Consider the following 19159-nt stretch of genomic DNA (forward strand, 5'->3'; position numbering starts at 1 on the left):
GCATAGAACAACAACAACAAAAAAAAAAATAGAAAAGGGCAAGGAAGTGTGAAAAAAACAAAAGCATGAGACAGGACAGCAGTATAGCCACATTTTATGATGATAAATTTGTCATAGAACAAAATCTAGGGAAGCTATATGCTACTTTAGAGACATCTACAAATTACATGTTTGAGTTAAAAGTGAAAGGAAGGATAAAAATGGACTTGAAAAATACAAAGAAGATGGTATTTTAAATAAGAGACAAAATGAAAATTTGAGAAAAAACCATAAATGGAAGAAAGAGCTAAAGTGTACAAGCCACAATAAATATTTAGAAACAGTTGACTTTGGTGTGATGGGTAACTGCATAAAAATGCAAACTAATAACTAGAAATATGAGGAAAAGGCAAAAATTTGGTAGCAATAAGAGAACTAAATGCATTGTTCATCTCTAATAAGAAAAATAAAATATTTGAATAAATTAATGTTTGATTTAATAGATATAAATTAAATTCTGTATCCTACAGGGTATTAACATATTTTTGTAAACTACTGTCTACATTTTAAGAAAGCTATTTGAGCCAGTTAATGAAATTTTAGTAGGTTAAGAGTGGACACTTTTTGGTGATTCTGTCAAAAAAAAACTAAAGATTAAAAGAATGTTGGCAGCCAGGCGTGGTGGCTCAAGCCTATAATCCCAGTGCTTTGGGAGGTCAAGGCCAGTAGATCACTAAGTTAAGAGATAGAGACCATCCAGATCAACATGGTGAAACTCCGTCTCTACTAAAAGTACAAAAAATAGCTGGATGTGGTGGCAACATGCCTGTAGTCCTAGCTACTCAGGAGGCTGAGGTTGGAGAATTGCCTGAAACTGGGAGGCGGAGGTTTCAGTGAGCCGAATTCCTGCCACTGCACTCCAGCCTAGTGACAGATTGAGATTCTGTCTCATTAAAAAAAAGTTGACTGGGCATGCTGGTTCATGCCTATAGTCCCAGCACTTTGAGAGGCTGAGGCAGGTGGATCACCTGAGGTTAGGAGTTTGAGACCAACCTGGCTAACATGGTGAAACCCTGTCTCTACTAAAAATACAAAAATTAGCCAGGTTTGGTGGCTGGCACCTTGCTGAGGCTTGGGAGGCTGAGGCAGGAGAATCGCTTGAGCCTGGGAGGTGGAGATTGTAGTGAGCCAAGACCGCACCATTGCACTCCAGCCTGGGCAACAAGAGTGAAACTCCATCTCAGAAAAACAAAAACAACAAAAAGCAAAAACAATGGATGCAGCAAACCACGATGGCATGTGTATACCTATGTAACAATCCTGCACAATCTGCACATGTACCCCAGAACTTAAAATATAATTAAAAAAAAGAAAAAAAAGAAATGCAAAGTCCTTCTCAGGACATATTTAGTTTGCTTTAACACTCTTAATGAATTGACTACTTTATCAACAAAAATGTCCTTCTTTGCCTCTCATATGGCTGTATAGTATTCCATGGTGTATATGTGCCACATTTTCTTTATCCAGTCTATGATTGATGGGCATTTGGGTTGGTTGCAAGTCGGTAACAGGAGGAAACTGAAAAATTCAAAAATTTGTGGAAATTAAATAACACATTCTTCAACCAAATCACAAAGGAAACTAGAACATACTTTGAGATGAAGATAAAAACATACCAAATTTTAAATTAAAAAAGTTTCTCCCAAGATTCTAGTATATAGTCAGGGTTGAAAACTGTTGAATTAAAAAATCAACTGGCAAGTCCAATAAGGAATACGAAGAAAGTACAAATATGTCACAGTAGGAATGAGAAAGGAATGCAAGTCAGTTAGAGAAAATGTCTCTACAATGATCACAAAAGTCATTGTTATAAAAAGTTCTTACGATAATTTAAACAAAAGTTATGGTTTAGAGAGAAATATGCTTATGATCCAAATTATTTCAAAACAACAAATAAAGGACAACTATCAAAGGTAAAAAATGTTTCCAAGGTATTTTACAAAAAATTATTCCAAATGAGATGGACTTATGAATTTATTTTTTTCAAATTTCAAAAATATGTAATTGTTTTGTCAGCCATTCTTGGCTTACACCTGAAAACAAGGGAAAAAATAACATTATAAAACAATATTGCTTGTAAACAAAGACAAAAACATCTTAAAGAAGATACTAACATTTCAACATTGTGAAATTATAAAGTTTACACTGGGAAATGCATGATTATTTAATATTTATATCAACAGAGCAAACAAAATTAATCATTTAAATAGCTACGTAAATCATTTGATAAAATTGAACATCCAGATCTAATGCATTTTAGAAAATTAGGAATGGATACTTACGTAGTAAAGAGTTTTCCCATGAAATGTCCTATGTCCAAACTTAACAGTAATTGCATTAGTGGTATTCCCATTAAGCTCGGGAGCATAAGAAAGAATTGTAAAAATAATGGGTATGAAATAGTCACCCCAGGCTTTTTACTCTACCAGGAGTATGGCAAGGGATGGGTGTCAGGTGAAGGGAACAATAGTAATCTAAAGTAAGAGAGTCCCATGATGGAAGACTGGGACTCTTTAGACACATGGGAAGTCTTTGAATCTTTTTGCTCTCCCTCTTTACCTCTCCAACTAAAGCTATAGGCCCTGGTACTATGACCCAATTGTATGTCCTTGAATTTTCCATTTATACCTGACTTCATACCTGCCCAAACGTCTGCAGGGCCCAGAGTAAGAGTACAAGTGAAGGCTCACATATTATTCTGATGCAGGACTTTTGTACTCCATAGCTCTGCTTGGTCTGTGTTCTTGTCTCATGACCAGGAAGAATCAGGCATGCAGACACTTGAACAGTGAGTGGAGTAGAATTTATTAAGTGAAAGAAAAGCTGTCAACACAGAGAGGGGTCCTGAAAGCAAGTTGCCAGTTGTCCCCTCACAGCTGAATGTAAGAACTTTATTTATTTATTTTTGAGACTGAGTCTTGCTTTGCTGCTCAGGCTGGAGTGCAGTGGTGTAATCTTGATTTACTGCAAGCTCCACCTCTGAGGTTCAAGTGATTGTCCTGCCTCAGCCTCCTGAGTAGCTGGGCCTACAAGCATGTACCACCATGTCCAGATTTTTCGTATTTTTAGTAGATAAGGGGTTTTGCCGTGTTGGACAGCCTGGTTGAACTACTGACCTCAGGTGATCTGCCTGCTTCTGCCTTTTATAAATACATATAAGCTGATGGGACTGGGCTTCTTATTTGTATAAGGTGCAAATTCTGGTGATTCGACCCCATTCCCCCAGTGTGTATGCAGGCTTTTAGTCCATAGCAAGCATGTTTAGGCAAGTCCCCTGTGCAGGTCCCTTATCTGCACAGAGCATCCAGCGTAAGCACTTGCGTGGCAGGTTCTCAGGGGACCCTTCCTTTACTTGACTGCTTAAAGCAAGCTGGCTAACTGCTTTCATTTGATGAAATGTAAGTTACAGTTCAAGCTAACAAGCTGTTAATGCTCTGTCTTACTTTAACTAATACACCTACATGTTGACCTGAAAGGCCAGGTTCAGATTTTAGAGTCCTCAGAATCTTAGTATTTGTATGTCAGAACATGATATCACAGGGAAAGGTGCCTGCCAGCTGGACTGCCCCTCTTCTAACTCCAGTCTTCTTACCCTGCAAAGATTGCGCATGCCCATATGTAGACATTCCAGCCTGAGAGTTCAGATTTTGTCTATGCTCTCCTCTCCTGCCTCTGGGCCATCCCTTGGGCCTAGGCATAGTCACTCTGGCAGTCTATCCTAAGGACAATAGAAATCAGGAAGACTCTCACTTGGCCCTGGAAGTGGGCTTGAAGCTATTTGGGCAAGGAATTCAGGTTCCCAGGCAAGTGCTATGGAATGTGGTCCAGAAGTGGGACGAGGGCTTAAGGTCCAGGTTGCATGTTGTCTCAGTTCCATGGACTCCTTGTGCTGTGTGGAAGGGCATGGCTGGGTGAAGCATAGAGCACAGCACCCTAAAACACTGGATTATGGATCTGTGTTCAAAATCCTCCATGAGTGACTTTAGCATGGTATCTACACTCTGAGATTCATCTTATTTGGGGGAATAGCAATACCTGCTCTGCTTTCCAGAGCTGCTGTGACAGTCAGTTAATGTACTCTACATGACAGCCCTTTTCAGATGCTCCAGCTCCACACAATCTGGTGGGATTGCTATCCTTCATTAGCACTTCTCTAGCTACTGCACTAAACCGTGGTCTCTGGACAAATTTACTCATGATCCGATGCTTTCTCAAATGGTAAGACACTTTTACAGCATTCTGTGCTCTTCTATAGATCTATTCTTGATTTTTTTTTTTTTTGAGACAGTTTTGCTCTTTTGCCCAGGCTGGAGTGAAGTGGCACAATCTTTGCTCACTGCAACCTCTGCACCTCACCTCCAACCCTGGGTTCAAGTGATTCTCTTACCTACAGTGATTCTCCTACTGTAATCCTGAGTAGCTGGGATTACAGGCGCCTGCTGCCACAGCCAGCTAATTTTTGTATTTTTAGTAGAGAGAAGTTTTGCTATGTTGGCCAGGTTGGTCTTGAACTCCTGACCTCAGGTGATCCATCCCCTTTGGCCTCCCAACGTGCTAGGATTACAGGTGTGAGCCACTGCCCCACCCTGAAATATTTTGAAAAACCCACTAAGGACTGTATTGTCAATACTTTTCAAACTGTTTGGGAGCATGAGCTCCATACACTGCTGATTACCCGTTATGTATAAGGTTTCTCATTGCCAGGATGTTAATGAGCTCTTCTTAATTAAGGTTTCTTCCAGGGAGTCTGAGGCAGGTGAATCACCTGAGGTCAGGAGTTCTAGACCAGCCTCACCAACGTAGAGAAACCCCGTCTCTGCTACAAATACAAAATTAGCTGGGAGTGGTGGTGCATGCCTGTAATCCTAGCTACTCGGGAGACTGAGGCAGGAGAATTGCTTGAACCCGGGAGGCAGAGGTTGCAGTGAGCTGAAATTGTGTCACTGCATTTCAGCCTGGTCAACAAGAGCAAAACTTCATCTAAAAGAAAAAAAAAATGTTTCTTCCAAACCTCCAGAGGGACCTGTCATTTACTCAATATTTTGTAGGGTCATCCAAAAAGCTAAGTGGAGACTAAATGAGCTCACACTCTAAATTATATACATTTACTAAAGGTTAGCTAAGGAAAAATACATCAAATATTGGTATAGGACTGTAAAACTGACAGTCCTTTCCCAGGTGGTTAATTAAGAGTCTGAGTGTGTCTAAGGGAGCTGCTCTCTCCTGGTCTGATTCTTTTCATTATGTTCAGTGTCTTTTTAAATTATGCATACAGCAAAATGCACAATTTGATGGATTTTGCCAAATGTATTTGACAACCATGTAACCAATCAAGATATAGAACATTTCCATCAACCCAGACCAGGATTTCTCAGCCTCTATCTTACTGACATGTATGAACTCATTGTTTGTCATTAGGGGCTGTCCTGTGTATTGAGGGCTAGTTAACAGCATCTTCAGCCTCTACCCACTAGATGCCAGTAGCATGACAATCAAAATGCCATTGGACATTACTACATGTTCCCTGGGGGACAAAGTCACCCCTGGTTGAGAATAATTACCATAGAATGTTTCTTTCCGGCCCTTTGCAATCAATCCTCCTTCCTCTGAGAGATAACTACTGTTCTGACTTGCATCTCTGTAGATTAGTTTTGCCTGTTCTTGAACTTTTTATAAATAAGAGTACCCAGCATGGTCTCTTTTATGTCATCACCCTTAGCTCAACATAATGTCCATGAGATTCTTCTTGGTTGTATTGGTTCCAGGATATTGATAGACCGTGAGTGGACATTTGAGCTTTTCCAGCGTTTGGCTATTATGAACGAAGCGGCTGTGAACATTCTTGTACAACTCTGTGTGTGAACATGTATTTTCATTTCTTTTGGGTCAATATCCAAGGTATATGGCAGGTAAATATTTAACTCTACAAGAAACTGCCAAATCATTTTCTAAAATGGTTATATTATTTTATGCTTCCACCAGCAGCGCTGAGAGTTTCAAGTACTCCACAGTCTTCCCAACATTGGTGTCATCTGTCTTTAACGTTAGCCATTCTAGTGGTTATGTGTCATCTCACTGTGCTTCTAATGTGCATTTCCCCAATGACTAGTGATATTGAACACCTTCTAATGTGTTTATTTCAAATGTATATATCAGACAATGAGTTGCGTCTAGAATATATAAAGAACTCTGAAATCAATACCAAAAAAGACAGGCAATCTAATGAAATGGGCAAAACTCTTCACAAAAGAAATATGTCACATCTTTGCTGTGTCTTTTCCACATTCCCACTCATCACTTCTGCACTGGATGCTGCTCTTCACTGAACAACAGTGCTTAGGTAGTATGTGTCAAGCCCATTTCTAAGCACTCAACAATGTTAACTCAATCCTATTAGGCCATTTAATTCTTAAAACAGACTTATGAAGTATTATTATTCCCACTTTACAGAAGCAGAAACTGAGACAATCACCCTGAATGACTTGCTGAAAATCATAGCTGGTTGGATGAAGGATCCAGGATTCCAGACTAGGCAGCCTGGCTCCAAGCTCTTAACCATGATGCACAGAAGGCATATGCTACAAGGTATGTCAGTCTCTCTGCTGCAGTTTCTCAAAATGAGTTTTCAAAATTTTATCGGTACTTGGATGTTGGGTTTCAGATACGCATAATACAGAATCTATATTTTTATGTTCATAGCCGTTTCTATTGCTGATTGCTGTCATACAGTTTTCCATCATTTCATAGGTACCTTAGGAGCTATGTGACTTTGAGGTCTCCTGTGGGTAAAAAAATGTTTTTAAAGTCCCTTCTGTGGTCCTTCTTGTGCTATTAAGAAAAGCTTTATGGTTTTCTTTAAGGAAAAAAAGGATTAAAAAACAAAAGTTTTGGGTTGAGAGCTTCTTGAAAAAATTTCTCTGCTCTAACTGAAAACCTTTTCCTCCATTGCAGTTGTGAGTATCACTATGGACCCCTTACCTTTCTCCTCTCTTTTCTGCCTCCATCAGTAGTGATTGGGGTTAAAAGTTACCTGCTTGCAGCAAGATTCTCTCTTACCTGGTGATATGGTTTGGCTGTGTCTCCATCCAAATGTTAACTTGCATTGCATCTTCCAGAATTCCCGTGTGTTACAGGAGAGACCCAGGGGAGATAACTGAATCATGGGGGCTTATCTTTCCTGGGCGGTTCTCCTGATAGTTACTAAGTCTCACAAGATCTAATGGGTTTATGAGGGGTTTCCAGTTTTGCTTCTTCCTCATTTTCTCTTGCTGCCGCCAAGTAGTAAGTACCTTTTGCCTCCTGCTATGATTCAGAGACCTCCCAGCCATGTGGAACTGTAAGTCGAGTTAAACCCGTTTTTCTTCCCAGTCTTGGGTATGTCTTTATCAACAGTGTGAAAATGGACTAATAGTCAATTAGTAGCAGTAGAGTGTAGTATTGCTGAAAAGATACCTGAAAATGTGGAAGTAACTTTGGAACTGGGTAACAGGCAGAGGTTGGAACAGTTTGGAAGGCTCAGAAGAAGACAGAAAAAAGTGAGAAAGTTTGGGACCCCCTAGATACTTGTTGATTGGCTTTGCCCAAAATGTTGATAAGAATATGGACATAAGGTCCAGGCTGAGGTGGTCTCAGATGGAGATGAGGAACTTGTTGGGAACTGGAGTAAAGGTGACTCTTGTTATGTTTTAGCAAGGAGTCTGGTGGCATTTTGCCCATGTCCTAGAGATTTGTGGAACTTTGAACTTAAGACGATTTAAGGTATTTGGCAGAAGATATTTCTAAGCAGCAAAGCATTCAAAAGGTGACTTGAGTTCTCTTAAAGGCATTCAGTTTTATAAGGGAAGCAGAGCATGAAAGTTTGGAAAACTTGCAGCCTGACTATGTGATAGAAAAGACAAACCCATTTTCTGGGGAGAAATTTAGGCCAGCTGCAGAAATTGGTGGTATAAGTAGCAAGGAGCCTAATGTTAATCCCCAAGACGAAGGGGAAAATGTCTTCAGGCCATGTCAGAGACTTCATGGCAGCCCTTCCCATCACAGGTCCGGAGGCCCAGGAGAAAAAAGTAGTTTCATGGTCCAGGCCCAGTGTCCCCCTGCTGTGTGCAGCCTAGGGACTTGGCGCCCTGTGTCCTAGTCACTCTAGCATGGCTGAAAGGGGCCAACCTACAGCTTGGGCTCTGGCTTCAGAGGGTGGAAGCCCCAAGCCTTGGCAGCTTCCATGTGGTGTTGAGCATGTGGGTGTACAGAAGTCAAGAATTGAGGTTTGGGACTCTCCGCTTAGATTTCAGAAGATGTAGGAACTACCTGGATGCTGTGGGGCCCTCTTGCAGTACCTCTGCTAGGGCAGTGTGGAAGGGAAAAGTGGGGTCAGAGCCCCCACACAGAGTCCCTGCTGGGGCACTGCCTAGTGGAGCTGTGAGAAGAGGGCCACCATCTTCCAGACCCCAGAGTGGTAGATCTACTGACACCTTGCACCATGTGCCTGGAAAAGCCACAGACACTCAACACCAGCCTGTGAAAGTAGCCGGGAGGGAGTCTATACCCTGCAAAGCTACAGGGTTGGAGCTCTCCAAGACCGTGGGAATTCACCTCTTGCATCAGCATGACCTGGATGGGAGACCTGGAGTCAAAGGAAATAATTTTTGAGCCTTAACATTTGATTGCCTTGCTGGATTTTGGACTTGCATGGGCCCTGTAACCCCTTTGTTTTGGCCAATTTCTTCCATTAGGAATGGCTGTAGTTACCCAGTACCTGTACCCACATTGTATCTAGGAAGTAACTAGCTTGCTTTTCATTTTACAGACTTGTAGGCAGTAGGGACTTGCCTTATCTCAGATGAGACTTTGGGCTGTGGACTTTTGGGTTAATGCTGAAATAAGTTAACACTCTGGGGGACTGTTAGGAAGGCATGATTAATTTTGAAATGTGAGGATGTGAGATTTGAAGGGGCTAGGGGTGGAATGATATGGTTTGGCTGTGTCCCCATCCAAATCTCAACTTGAACTGTATCTCTCAGAATTACCATGTGTTGTGTGAGGGACCCAAGGGAAGGTAATTGAATCATGGGGGCTGATTTTTCTCGTGCTATTCTCATGATAGTTAGTAAGTCTCATGAAATCTGATGGATTTATCAGGGGTTTCTGCTTTTGCTTCTTCCTCATTTTCTCTTGCTGCTGCCATGTAAGAATTGCTTTTTGCCTCCCGCCATGATTCTGAGACTTCCCCAGACATGTGCAACTGTTAAGTCCAATTAAACCTGCTTTTATTCCCAGTATTGGGTATGTCTTTATCAGCAGTGTGAAAATGGACTAATAAACCTGGGTTACAGCCTTTCTGTTCCATACCCACTGGGTGGGTCATTTAATCATCATCTTATTTGAAACTACTGTTGCTCTCTTAATAATGAAACAAGATTGTGTGTATGAGACTCTTCTCAATATTCTCTCTTTTGAATTAGTTTCATTTTAATAAGGTAATATTTCAGTTTCACTTAGGAACAAGTAATATGTATAAACATAATTTTGTATTTGTGTATAATCACAAATGAATATTCATAAAAGTGTAGTGGACTGTATTCATCCAGTTAATCCCACAAACACTTACTGAATACTTGCTATGTGCTGGGGACCATGGAGAGATATAAGTGAGGTATAGTTTTGCTCTTACCATGCATGCTGGAAACATATAGTCAGATACATGTCAATTACCATTGAGTTTCAAAAGTTCTCTACCCCTGAGAGAGGCAACAGTGGACTTCACAGCCTCACAGTGGTCTTGGTGGGAGCAGCCCTCCATGGCACAGATCTTGAGTTGGTCTACTCCGTGCCAACAGAGGAACTAGACTTTGAGAAATGGGTTGGGTTTAGAACAGTGACAAATGAACAGGTGTGAAGTGGCACGTGAGGTACATGGAAGAGTGTAGTTAAAGGCACACAGTGAGTTGTCCAGTTCATTTTCCTACAGGCCAAGAGCTAGTGAGATGCATGTCTGGGACTGAGAATATGGAGGGACCCTTTGTCATGAGTGTTGGGCAAAAGCATGTTCCATAGCAAATATACATAGATGATTCCCACCATCTCTAAATAGTGAGATGTAGGAAATAGAAATAGAACTATGCCCGTAATCCCAGCACTTTGGGAGGCCAAGGCGAGTGGATCACCTGAGGCAGGAATTTGAGGCCAGCTTGGCTAACAGGGCGAAACCCCGTTTCTACTAAAAACACAAAAAATTAGCCGGGTGTGGTGGCACGCACCTATAATCCCGCTACTCAGAAGGCTGAGGCAGGAGAATGACTTCAACCCAGGAAGTGGAGGTTGCAGTAGCTTGGGCAACAAGAGTGAAACTTCTCAAAGAAAAAAGAAAAGAAATAGAGCTTGCACATCTCCTCCATAACCATTTTTCAAAACCACGTGGAAATATTACCGAGGCTTGACAATTTATGGGGTAACAAAAATACCAACTACAATACTTACGACAGAGGTCCTCTCTCTAAGTAGGCATATTGTCGAGTGATAAACAATAGAGGCATCCTTCAGCCTCCCTCTTCTGTCACGGTCTTTGGACAGCTGTTTTGACTTTTCTTTTTGGAGGAAGCATTGACATCTGAGACTTTCCAAAAAGCAAATACTCTCATGCAGGTGGACATAGTCTAGGAGTTGGTTTTATGTTCAGCAGGGCTTCCAAAAGTACCTGGATTTTCCAGAAGCCGATTTTAAAGGGCAATTTGATTCAACATTAAGATATTGAAATGTAAAAGCAAATGTAGCTTGAAGTAACTGATGGTCCAACGTTATGAACAACTGGAGTCTTTCCCTCTCTGTACTGAAGGGCTGGGGTGCACAGCGCCAAATGATCTGGACTTCAGCTTCCTACATGCTATGATTTTTAGATCACAGAACATTGAGATCAGAAAGGAGCAAGACCCTGAGGACATTCCAATTATCAGGATACAAAGAGAATGGATATGGTAGCATAACTGCACTCTTCAACTTCTGCTCTACTAGCTAGGGAAGTTGCTGGCTTTTAAAATGAAGGTCTTCATTAAATAATCAGCACTGCAAGGCCGGGTGCGGTGGCTCAAGCCTGTAATCCCAGCACTTTGGGAGGCCGAGGCGGGTGGATCACGAGGTCAAGAGATCGAGACCATCCTGGTCAACATGGTGAAACCCCGTCTCTACTAAAAATACAAAAAATTAGCTGGGCATGGTGGCGCATGCCTATAATCCCAGCTACTCAGGAGGCTGAGGCAGAAGAATTGCCTGAACCCAGGAGGCGGAGGTTGCAGTGAGCCGAGATCGTGCCATTGCACTCCAGCCTGGGTAACAAGAGCGAAACTCCGTCTCAAAAAAAAAAAAAAAAAAAAAAAAAAAAAAAATCAGCACTGCTATTTCCAAGGCTCAGTAGAGGGAAGGCACAATAGGTGGCCCTTTCTTTCTACCTGAGCAGGGGTTTATTGTGTAAAATGCTCTGTTCTCTCCATTTTTCAATAGAACTAAGAAGCTCTAACAGGAGAAGTACCCACCATCATGGGTGAAGCCCTGCATGGACACAGTGGGCTAAAAACAAATGACATGGTGTCTTCTCATGGAGGTCACATCTGGGAATTGAAGGAGAGACATACACCTATAACCACTTACATTTGCAAAAGTGACATGAACTAGAAGCTATGAGAGCAGAAGGTCTGAGACAATACAGTTTGGCCGAGGGAAATGAGAAATGCTTCTGTGTTGAAATGACACTTGGGATTTGTAGGAGGGCTTGGTTTTTGCCAGGTGGAGAAGTAGGAACCTTCCAGGTAGAGGGCACACTCAGTCTGTGTGAAGATACAAAGGCATCCTGGGTTTGGACTACATGATCCCATTTATTTTTATTTTTTTTGAGACGGAGTCTCAGGCTGGAGAGCAGGGGTGCAATCTTTGCTCACTGCAACCTCCGCCTCCTGAGTTCAAGTGATTCTCTGACTTCAGCCTCCCAAGTAGCTGCGACTACAGGTGTGTGTCGCCATGCCTGGCTAATTTTTCATATTTTTAGTAGAGATGGGGTTTCACTGTGTTAGCTAGGATGGTCTCCATCTCCTGACCTTATAATCTGCCCGCCTCAGCCTCCCAAAGTGCTGGGATTACAGAGGTAATTTTTATTTTTATTTATTTTTTTCGAGTTGATGTCTCGGTCTGTTACCCAGGCTGGAGTGCAGTGGTGCAGTCTTGGCTCACTGAGACCTCTGCCTTCTGGGTTCAGGCAATTCTGCTTCAGGCACTGCCACCATGCCTGGTTAATTTTTGTATTAGTAGAGTTGTGGTTTCACCATGTTATCCAGGCTGGTCTTGAACTCCTGACCTCAGGTGATCTGCCCACTGGGTTTGGACTACATGAGTGAGGAGGAAAGGAAAGCTGAAAGAGCAGGTGGATAAGATTGCCTGCAGCCATATTGTTACAGGCCTTTTCCTCTATGAAGAAGTATTTACACTTGATTTTCCAGGTCTTGGGTGACAGAGACTATGCCATGCAGGGAAGTATAATGCGAGCAGTGGCTAGACCCTGGCAACAGTGAGGAGGAGGCCTGGACTCACTCATGCAGGACTAGCAATAAGAAACCACTTTGGGAAGGTATTTAAGTGGCCATTCAATGGTCATGTTTGTGGTGTGAAGAATGCGGGCTCTGACTCCTTGAGTGTGAATCCCAGCTCTGCCTCCTAGTATCTGCATATTTCTGTGCCAGTGACTCAGTCTTTGCGTGTCTTGGGTTCATTGTATATAAAATGAGGATAATAGCAGTACTAGAGCAGTGCTTCTCAAACTAGAATATGCACAAACATCAGCTTGTTAAAATGCAGACTCTCGCCAGGTGCGGTGGCTTATGCCTATAATCCCAGCTTTTTGGGAGGCCGAGGCAGGTAGATAACCTGAGGTCAGGAGTTTGAGACCAGCCTGACCAACATGGTGAAACCCCACCTCTACTAAAAATACAAAAAAATATCCAGGTATGGTGGGGAGGTGTGTGCAATCTCAGCTACTCAGGAGGCTGAGACAAGAGAATCACTTGAATCCAGGAGGTGGAAGTTGCTGTGAGCTGAGATTGTGGCATCACACAACAGCAAGAGCAAAACTCCGTCTTAAAAAAAAAAAAAGACTGATTTAGTGAGCCAAGGGTGAAACCTGAAATCCTGCAGGCTCCTGGATGGTGGTAATGCCTCTGTCGCTCCTGGTTGGTAATGCCTCTGATGCTGCTGTTCTGTGGGCCATGCTTTCAGTAGCAAGACTTCCAGGACTTCTAATGACTGTTTTGAAGATTATATGAGTATATACATGTAAGAAACACCAAGAGAAACATGTGGCATAGTAAGAGATAGCTATTGTTAGGGTTCATAACAATAAAAGATTAAAAACATAGCTCAATTATTGCTTTACAAAAGTTTTATGCACTAGAAAGTTCTCTAAAGAGAATTACTTGATATTTTGTGTCCCTTTCCAGCCAGCTACCTGTAGAGGGTTGGGGTGGCTCAGTTCTGGAGAGGGACTCCAAGTGACATGTATATAACAGGCAATACACTTCAGCCACAGGAAAGGTAGCCACACAGTTTACAAAGGTACGTACCTCCGTGTCTCATCTAAGTCTCCCATGAGGTAAGGTTAGGTGACAGGACCATCAGAACTGTCCTAAGTAGGACACAAGGTTTCCATGTGCAACAAGCTCCAGGAAGACATGGGCCAACCATCAAACACCTTGTAAACTCCGGGGATTTTAGCTGCAGCTTCAGTTGGGGCTGAGATGAGCTACCTGCTGGCCTTCTCAAAGAGCAGGGAAGTTCAAGGGTGAAAAAGGATATGCTTGAGTTTTGCAGAGACATTAGGAAAATTGGGCATATGTGATTGAATGGCAAAGAAAAAAACCAGTCAAATAATCATAAATACTTAGATTTTATTTTCTAAAGTCTGGCTCCGGCCAGAAACAAATAATAATTTAAAAAAGCTCCAAACTTCTTTCTTTCCCCACTTTGGCTTTCCCCAAATCATCTCCCACCCTACTTTCAGCAGATTTTTTTTTTTTTAATTTTTGCTGTGAAGAAGAAGCCCTGCTTGAGGAGTGGAGTGGGTCTCCAGTGAAGAACTTCAACAGGGCTTCTCGAGTATTACCTAAAGGACATGATACATGAGAAGTAAATAGGTTTTATTCAGCAGAAATTTTGCAACATGTATATACTTGATTCTTTATGAAAACCTGGGGAAGCTGAAAAGAAAAGGAAAAATCCCAGTAAGTAAAACTTCAAATGGCTCCTGAGAGTGATTTCTGTATGACATTTCAGATACATGTAAGGAAAAGAGAAATAGTAATTATTTGGGCTTGGAAGTTTGGCTTATTTTTTAATGTCCGATTGGAAAACTCTGGTCGCTTAACTGTGCTACTTGGAACAAGTATCCAAGCCTTGGTTTTAATACCTGTATAATTCAGGATAGAAAATGAAAGACTTGCTGTGAATGTTACTAAAGTCTCTCTTGTGCCTGGCACAGCATAGGCACCCCCAAAATGTTTGTTGAATGAATGAATAAAAGCTGACAAGCTACATTTTGTTTAGGTAAAACCCTGTTTAAAGGCTAATTTTAATGTTCACTTTCTCCCATAAGCCACTTCTGCTTTCCCTGCCATCTTTGCTGGATTTGGTGTGATCTCTGACCTCACATCACATTCCTGGTGACAGCAGCCAACTCTTCATTCAGTCTTCCCATCAGCCACTGTGCCAAGTGCTCTGAATGCGTCATTCAAGTTGTCACCAAAGCTGTGGAGAGCTCTTCCTCTTTCACAGACAAAGAAACAAACCCAGAGAGTTTATAATCCTTACTTAAGACTAGCAATTGGCAGGTTCAGTGTCCCAAAACTCAGACCTGGATGTATCTGAAACTCAAGGGAACACTGGAGTGTTTGCAGGTTACTCCCCTACCTCACGAGTTACAGGAACCACACATGCACTGCTTCCTTGCTTAAATTGCAAGCTCCCACAGGGCAGCTGCTTTGCCTTCTCTGTTTCCTCCATAGGCCTTGCCAAATCCTCTGAGTAGCACGGATGGGGAGGAATGACCTTGAGTGCCTGAGAGATTGTCTTTTAGATTATACATGTTTTTATGCTTATGATTTGGGGAAGACAGCTTTTCCACTTTGGCCTCATGCGGAACCACTGTGAACAAAAGTTCTCTGAAAAGGAATTTGGAGAAAAGAGACTTCATTCAACAGTTTGCAGACAGGTGGAGATGCAGCATTGGGTATAAAAGAAAGGTATATCCCAGAGACAGAAAGGAGGACTCTGGGTTTTACAGCAAAAGTTCCCATCCAGGCTCTCAATCAGGTCTGTCTATGCAATGGAAGGACTGAAATTTTCTTAGTTTTGACTGGTTGATGCAACTAAGTTCTGACTGGTCAATATAGCTGAGCCTTGTTGGGTTGATAAAACTGAGCCCTGATTGGCCAGGGCGGGTAAGCTCTAATTGGTTGGTTCTGGTGAGCTCTGATTAGTTGGTTTCTAAGACATAGTCGGAAGTCTTTGTGAGATATTTCTTTCAAATGGCTAGTGGGGGTTAAGGGAGCTGGATTTCTTGCTGTGGTTTATCTTGGCACTGACAGCAGCAACTGGTTTGGCTTGATTGTAGAAAGGGAGATCCTGTGATACTTTTACAATATCTTTAAGATGACACACACTATGTGGCCACTCTCTCATCCAGCTATGCCCACCTGGTTCTTTTTCAAGTTTGCACACCTCAGCCACAGAAAGTCCGATTTTGTTTGTAGGCGGGCGGACGGGGGGCATACTCTAACATCACATATCCTGTGCTCTATGCAACCAGCCACAGAGCTGGAGGGTTGTTTGGGTCCCTATTTGCCCTTTTGTGGAACCTTTCCATAGTGAAATTTGTCGCTGTTTGCCATTCTCCTGTGAGATAAAGAGCATACTTGAATGGGGATGGGATGCTAGCAATGAGGAGTTTAAAGAAGTCTTGGGGGACATATCTACTCTTTGTTCCTTCACTGATATGTGCTTATAGCTTGGAAAATCTTACTTTCCAGATTGCAAAACAGAGGGCTTGCTGAGGCTCAGGTGCTTTTTGTGAGAAATCTTTGCCACATCAATTTTCCTGACATACTCTTCCGTTTATTGACCCTTGGTGTGATCCTTTCATTTGCCTTTGGTCTGCCCTTGCCTTCCACGTCTCTCGCAAAACCACTGCATTAACGACTCCTTATGCAATTTCCAACCTTTCCTTCTTGAAACTCTTGCCTCCGTTTTCTTCCACAGTACTTCTCAGACTCCCCCTCTGTTTCTCTGCTTCTTCTTCCTGTTTCTTTGTCCTCTAAGAGATGAACTTCTCTGGAAGAGTATCTATGTGCCCTGGTCATCCTTCTCCTCTAGACTCATCTCATATTTGTCCATTGTGCCTACCCAATAAATTGGCCACCCTAAATATGTTTCCAAATGTTCCCCTGAGCTTCAGCCCTCCTCGTCTCCAGGTTCCTTCACCTGTTGGATCCTTTCACCTAGCCATTCAGTTGGAAAATCAAATTCAGTGCCACCAAGTCATCTCACATTGTCCTTCAAATTGTCCTTTCTGTCTGTGTTTCTTAGTTTTGTGAGTGGTATGTGCTACCTCCCATTTCCCCAAGCTAGTTACCTAATTGAGAGGTGATTTTAATTAAAAGGTAACATATCAAGTGTTAGTTATCTCCGGGTAAGCTGTCTGAAAACGTGCACACTCTCAGCAGGAAGAGAAAAAGACATAGTTCCTGTCCTCAAGGAGCTCACAGTCTAGCAGGGATGGCAGACATGCCAGCCCATGTGGATGGAACCCCGGACTAGCCTGGTGGACTGGTGCATGGCCAAGGCCGAGGCGGCAAGGCAGGAGGGCAATCATTTACTCTGTCTGGGCAAGGCCTCTTTAAGGAGAGGTGGCACCCACATGAAGTAGGGGTTTCATAGCCATTGGGTGATTTGAAGTTTGAGAATCCAACTTTCAGTGTTGGTCCCATCTCTGTAGGATTTACAGGTGCACCCTTCATAGCACAGGTATTGGCAATGGGCGAGAGGTTCCTTGGCCACTTCCTCAAGGTAAAGGATACCGAAGAGACCAGGGCATTTGGATTTGACTGACCATCAAGGAATGTGCAGGATGCTGAAGAAAGAAAATGCCAGTTACTCTTCTGAATTGCTTCAGGACGAGAATGAGGGGTTTTCTTGTGTGTGTGCTTTTGAGTTCTTAAACTACAGAGCTACTTAGAGATGGGGGAGCTGCTTGGGGCCAAATTTGTGGGCCACTTCTGGCAACCTACTGACACCTTTGAAATGGGCATTTCCATGAGTGCACCTTTTCTACACTTTTCAGTTTATTAACTCTAGAAGAAAATGTATTTTCTTTTCCTTGAACAAATTCAGCTCCTCCCCACCCCGACCCCACCCCCGGTCCCGCCAAGAAAAGAAGTACATGAAGACCAAGGCTCTCATTTTACAGATGAGAACTCTGAGGTCCATTGACCTAGTATCCCTTGCTCGGAGCAGCATGCAAGCAGTGATCAGACAATGCCGAGACTCAGAAGGCCTCCCTCTCTGTTCCCCATCTAGATCAGCTTTTCATGGCTGGGCAAGTGACTCTCCATTGTCTGTGTGCTTGGCACTGCGCCACTAGGGGGCTGGGGTAGCTGATAGGATAGGACCCTCCTGTCCAGTCCAGCCAGATGGCCAGCTAAATAAATGAAATAAGCTAAAACCCGAGGCAGAGTGTTATAAGGTCTGAGAGAAAATCAGCATGGGTGATATGTGCCTGGAAGAGGGAATCACTTCTCGTGGGGGAGACTTCTGCACTTCTGTCTCTATGGGCCCCATACAGTGAACCCTTACCATGGACTCAGTGAGGGCTGAGCCAGGGACATATATGATCCTCATACCATTCCTGTAAAATATGGGCTGCTTTTGCTTTACAGAAGAGGAAACTGAGGCACAGAGTGGAGCCATGAATTTGGCGAGTTGCTGAGGTGAGGCTCAGACCTTACCCCATTCCTCCCGTCTCCTGTGCTGTATTCTAGGCCCCCCTGGACAGAGGTAGCGCTGAAAGGTCCTGGCCTCCTGTGCTTCAATTTTCATTCCAGTTCTCTATTTCTCAAGAAAATTTTCACTCATCCTCCCAGTTCACCCTTTCCCTTCTGTCTTTAAGTGGCTTCAAGTGACAAAGTAGCTGGCTCCTCTGCTTCTCTTTCCCTTTTGTGCGTATTGCAAGAAGCTGTAATAATTCAAGACCACCAAGATTTTCCTTGAGCTGTGTCTCTGTCGCATTTTTGCAGACTTCAGACCTCATGGTTTCTCAGTGGCAGTTCACCCCCAGTGGCTTCTCCTTTCTGTGCCTGTGACTTCTGCCACACTTGTGCGTGCTACCATATGCTGAGGGTGGCTTTGGTCCCTTGGTGACACAGCACTTGGCAATTTACACAAGGCTTTCAGCTCTACCCTACTAACTGAAAAAGTCCCCTTATCCCCTTGCAGGGCGTGTGATGGGTGTGGCTCACTTTTTCTGTGCCCTGCTGCCCAAACCCCTCAGGGTAATCTTCAGGGCAAGTTGTGGGGAGCATTTTGGGCTCTGACCCCATAGTAGCATCTGGGGTCGAGTGTTTACAGCTCTGAAAGCCCCAGTGGGAGTGCGTTATAGGGTGCTCTTTCAGTTTTGCCATCCACAGGTGGCTCGTGTTAATCAACTCAGACCCTCTGCCTTACTGCAAAGACAGAGGGCTTTCTGTATCCCAGGTTCTTGCCTTGACATGCCAGAAAAATTAGATTACATGTGAGCTCGGATGATGGGTGCAAGGTTTTTGGTTGTTTGTTTATTTTGAGATGGAGTTTTGCTCTGTTGCCCTGGCTGGAGTGCAGTGTTGCAAACTTGGCTTGCTGCAGCCTCCACCTCCCAGGTTCAAGCGATTCTCCTGCCTCAGCCTCCTGAGTAGCTGGGATTATAGGTGTGTGCCACCACACCCAGCTAATTTTTTGTGTTTTTAGCAGAGACAGGGTTTCACCATGTTGGCCAGGCTGGTCTTGAACTCCTGACTTCAGGTGATCCACTTGCCTTGGCCTCCCAAAGTGTTGGGATTATAGG

The 19159-nt window shown here is 43.1% G+C and overlaps 1 long non-coding RNA gene across 1 annotated transcript in view; it reads left to right on the forward strand.

Moving 5' to 3' along the window:
* The window catches only part of LOC141584665 (uncharacterized), a 390152-nt gene that overhangs the window by 189403 nt on the left and 181590 nt on the right, over positions 1-19159 (forward strand). The window contains exon 9 of the long non-coding RNA XR_012517849.1: positions 6490-6624. This is a non-coding gene — a long non-coding RNA (uncharacterized LOC141584665). The remainder of the gene's footprint in view (positions 1-6489; positions 6625-19159) is intronic.

This window comes from Saimiri boliviensis, chromosome 5, assembly GCF_048565385.1.
Source record: "Saimiri boliviensis isolate mSaiBol1 chromosome 5, mSaiBol1.pri, whole genome shotgun sequence".
Classification (NCBI taxonomy): Eukaryota; Metazoa; Chordata; class Mammalia; order Primates; family Cebidae; genus Saimiri; species Saimiri boliviensis.